General features: G+C 32.5%; 1 long non-coding RNA gene across 1 annotated transcript; it reads right to left on the bottom strand.

Moving 5' to 3' along the window:
* Positions 1-2782: 2782 nt before the first annotated feature.
* On the bottom strand, positions 2783-4580 carry LOC103348793 (uncharacterized). The gene is made up of 2 exons (XR_011387208.1): positions 4456-4580; positions 2783-3206 (listed from the first exon to the last, which is right to left on the bottom strand). It is a non-coding gene; the product is annotated as an uncharacterized lncRNA (long non-coding RNA).
* Between the last annotated feature and the right edge of the window lie 367 nt (positions 4581-4947).

Here is a 4947-nt window from a genome sequence, read left to right as displayed (position 1 = left end):
GGTTTAGTGAATGTGGAATGATGACCAAGAGGACTTGCATACAGAGAACACTACTAAATTTGGCAATACTCAGTATGGGAATTAGTCATATATGGTTTTTATTATTAATATACTTTTAACATTTTGGTGAGGGAGGTTACTTATTATATTTACTATTTAGGAATGTATAAATCAGAAAAAAAACTTTTACCACTTTCACAATCATTGCTTGAGTCCTGAAGTATTTTAACTCCACTTACCATCTAATTGACTTTTATGATATTTTTGGCAAGTATTTTAATTTTACGTGTCTTCACTATCCCACAAATAGTAATATTGTTAATTAGTTAAACAGATTTTCATTTATAGTTGCCTTAATACTTTCCTGTTGTTATTATCTTTCTTACAGCTGGGATTAATTTTCTTTAGCCAGATAAAATTCATCTAATATTGTTTTTATAACTGGTTTACTATCAATGTTTTATCTCTATGTTTGTCTCTTTATCTGTCTCTTTCACTGTAAACCCCTTTATATTGCTTCTTTTTGGTAAAAATATTTTCCTTGAGTAGCAGATAGTGTGCAGTTCAATTCTTTCAGTAATTCAAGTATTATTATTAGGTTTCCATAATTTCTATTAAAAAGACAACTTCTGTTATTTTTTCTCTTTTGTAAAGATTGCTGTTTAAACTCTGGCTATCATTAATTTTTTGCCTATTGTTTATAGCAGTTTTCCTATATGATATTTAAAATGTTTATTTCTTTGAATTTACATTGCCTTAAAAATGCAATGGTTGTAAACTATTGGGCTTAAATTCTGTTTTCAATTCTATTTAGAAGACCCAAGCTGATAGTCCTACAGAACTGATGCATTTTCTTTTGGTTTTCATTCAGGATTCCATCTTACATTCATGTTAGAACACTTCCCTCCATTTTCATGTCACTTTTCCCCTTCAGTGTTTTCCATCTTTTTATAATTTGTGCTTGCTATTCCCTCTGGATATTTGTTTTCAACCTCTTCCAGTTTGCTAATTCTCTTTCATCTGTATTTAACCAAATTTCCAACCTATGATTTAAATTCTAATTTTATATATTCTATTTTTATATATTTCAGTTTTAGAGTATAGTTTGATTCACTTTGTACATTCAACTTTTATGGTTTAATTTTCCATCTTCTCTGCCTTCTTAAACATATCAAACAGTTATTTTCAACCATTGGTCTTATAACTCTAATATCTGGATCTCCTAGTGTTTTATTTCTTTTTGTTATTTATTCCCTGAAGTTTTGATTAGTCTTTTTTCTATATATATTACATATATTTATATGTATTTACTTTCAATTTTCTATATGATAACCTTTGAGATGCTAAATAATTTAATATTCTTGTGAAACTACCCTATAAGCAGGTTATCTCAATCCAATAAAAATTGAATTTAAGATTCTGTGAAGGATGTTCCACACCTGTTTATCTGGTTTACCCTTACTCCTGGTGCATAGTTAGGAATCTCAACTAAAAAGTGGGGCTGCTCTTGGTGTTTTCCACTTTTTTTTTTAATTTATTTAATTTATTTTTAAAAAAAGATTTTATTTATTTATTTGAGAGGTAGAGTTAAAGACAATGAGATGGAGGGACAGAGAGAAAGGTCTTCCATCTGCTGTTTCACTCCCCAAATGGCTGCAATGGCCAGAGCTGCACTGATCGGAAGCCAGGATCCAGGAGCTTCTTCCTGGTCTCCCATGTGGGTGCAGGGACCCAAGGACTTGGGCCATCTTTGATTGCTTTCCCAGGCTATAGCAGACAGCTGGATCGGAAGAGGAACAGCTTGGAGTAGAATCAGTACCCATATGGGATGCCTTCACCGCAAGTGGTGGATTAACCTACTGCGCCACAGGGCCAGCCCCACTGTTTTCCACTTTTTTAGGCTCTGCACTTTGATCAGTAGCTTTTCAGATTCTGTAGATGGTAAGAATTTCTGCTCAGAACCTGAGCATCTAGCCATCTCCTTCTTATTTGTCTATCCTGCCGCAGAAAACTTGAATTGGCAATCACTTTGGCAAATAAATTGCAGTAGAATCTTAAATTGAGACCCTAAAATTTCTTCCTATGGAAGTTTTGACTACTCAGAGTGCATGCAGCTGCTTTAGCACACAGAATTCTAAACTCCATCTCTCCATACCTGGTTAACCTAAACTAGATCTTTTGATTGGCTTCTCTTACTGAATAGTGAATTGGAAAATGCCTTAAGGGAACATATCAGAGGTGAAAGTGGGCACACCTTAATGTGCTTCCCTTCTCTCCTGGACATTGGTCTCTTCATTTCTGCCTGTATTGTTTTTCCCTGTTCAAATGGCGTATTTTGTTATTGTCTGTATAGTTGGTTTTGTGTTTTATTGAGATTTTTATTGTTCTCTCCAGAAGTGTTGGCCTAATACAAGATATTAAATATTTCCTGAGGCAATTTGGCTTTAAATAGCATATGTAGGTCATCAATCTTCCAGTCCACATTAAAAAAAAAAAAAAACTGAGTGACATATCTCTGCTAAAACAGACCTTTTCAACATTTCATCAAGACATTTTCATTTGTTACATTATAACTAGAATTTTTCCAAAGAATGCATATTAGTATAAATTTGTATAATTGAGTTTTAAAAAAAACTAATATAGTATTTTTTCCAGACACATAAATTAACTTTTAGATACATAATACCATATGGAATTTTCATGTTGTGGTTTTCTTGTTTATCATTATCAAAGTATTAAAAATCCCAAGAACCCACTCTGATTCAAAGCACCAAGCTACAAATTTCTTTATTGATCTTTATTTATGATCTATATTTTCTTTTTCTTTTCATTGGTATAATTTCTTCATAGAATTTAGTGGAAAAGCTTCCAAACTTACAGAGCCACTTCCACTTTTTTTTTCTTTCTTTATTTAAAAAGGCCATCTCTTTTTCTCTTTTTTTGGAACTAAGGTCAAGCTTGTGAATGTAATACTAATCTTTGGTAGGGCTCTCTTCACATGATTACCTAGTTGCTAGGGAGGAAAAAAAGCTAAGCAACAAAGCAGGTCAATGGCATTAGATTTGAAAGGAAAATCCTCTTTGCCTGACTCCCTAGAAAATCAGACACCATGTCAGGATTAACTTGATACCCGATAAAGGAGAAAGTTATTGAAGTGAGATTTCCACATAATGTGTTTTTCTCATCTTCTGATTTCACTTTATATCCTAAAATAAAAAAAATAGAAAGATTTCAGCTAAACAAGATTTCATGACTCTCTGAGAAAATATGAATCAAAGTAAATAAATTTTAGTAAAAAATGGCAGGGAAGAACTGATATGACTAATATCTGAATTTAGAATCATATTGCCTAAATTAAAACCTTCAATTTACAATCTACTAATTTTGGTAAATTTCTTCAACCTTTTCTTCTAAGCCTAATAATATATTCTTTCTAAAATGGTCATAAAAATAGCACCAACACCTAACGTTTTATATTATTTAGTATTACAAACAAAACCCTAAAGAAAATACTTGACATATAGTAATCTCTCAATAAATGTTGATACCATTTGCATTATCTTTCCAATGACTAGAATAAGATATTGCAAAGAAACCAAGTAATACAATATCTGTTTTCTAGTCTCAAGCATTTTAAAGATGCTCTTGTAACTTCAAACTCCTTTTCCTTTTATTTTCCAATTGCTAGTGTTGCAATAGATTTAATTTACAGCTTCCCTCAATCTCCTTTTTTTTTTATGAAAATGAAGTCAATAGAAGTAACATTTGATTTAGATTAGGGATGCAGTCTATTAAAACTTTGTTTTCTTTTTGCTGATGCATTGATCATAATTATCTTGTCGGATGTCACTAAAGACAGTGACAAGGTGGTAATAAAGCTTTGCAAGTTTAAAATAAAGTCAGTTGTTTTTATTTGCTAGCTTGTAAGTTCTGGAGCTTTTAGCCAAGCATGAAAAATACTCTCAAGAAGAGTTGAAACAAATAAAATCTAGTATTAAGTCTCAAAAATCAAAATACCCTGTTTTTTAAGTCAAGGAGTTATCTATATTAGTATTCACACTGCTTTCCCACATCTAGTACAAGGGATGGCAAATGGTATTCACTAAATGCTTAACTGTAAAATTTAAATTAGATTTCAGGCAGGTACAGATGGGACGTGTATGACAATTAAGTGATGTCAGTGAGATTCTAGATCATGAGTACATCTATACATGTTAACTTAGGTCAAATTGGTTTCATTTTCAATATACTCAGTAAAAGTAAACAAAAGACAGACAGACAGACATCCCTATAGGTAAGAAAGTTCAGGAGATAGGAGCAGGTGTTTGGCAGAACTGTTAAGATGCCTGCATCCTTTTCAGAGTGCCTGAAGTCTTGACTCTGCTCCTGCTTCCTACATTAATGCTAATATGGCCTGGGAAGCAGTGGTGATATCTCAAGTAGCTGAGTTCCTACCATCCAAATGGAAAACCTTGATTGTATTCCAAACTCCTGGCTTCACCCGGGCTCAATCCCAGCTGTTGTGGGCATTTGGGAAGTAGATCATCAGAGTGAGCTCTCTTGTCCAGTTGGTTGTCTCTCTTTCTGTTACTGTGTCAAATGAAAACAAAATCAGAAGGTAGTAAGAACAGCAGACATTTTTCTGAAAATCAAGGTATTTATTCTCTGTCTTTTCTTTGGTATCATTGATGCATAAGGAAGTATTAGTTCTACATCTACTGAGTTTATATGAAAAAGTATTGCCTGCTGATTAATACCAATTTTAACTGAGGTAGTAACACAGAAGCTGCTTTGATCTCAAATATTGAGCTGTCCATTAAGTGTTTTCAATGGCTTTTTAAATATCCCCAGACATTATTATTCATATAAATGTATATATAATTCTGATTTTTTCTTGTCATCACACAATAAAATTTAGATCATAATATCAAAATAGAGGACAACAAA

The sequence above is a fragment of the Oryctolagus cuniculus genome, chromosome 3 (genome assembly GCF_964237555.1).
Source record: "Oryctolagus cuniculus chromosome 3, mOryCun1.1, whole genome shotgun sequence".
Taxonomy (NCBI): domain Eukaryota; kingdom Metazoa; phylum Chordata; class Mammalia; order Lagomorpha; family Leporidae; genus Oryctolagus; species Oryctolagus cuniculus.
The sequence above is the reverse complement of the archived record's forward strand: the minus strand, read 5'-3'. Positions and strand labels throughout refer to the sequence as shown.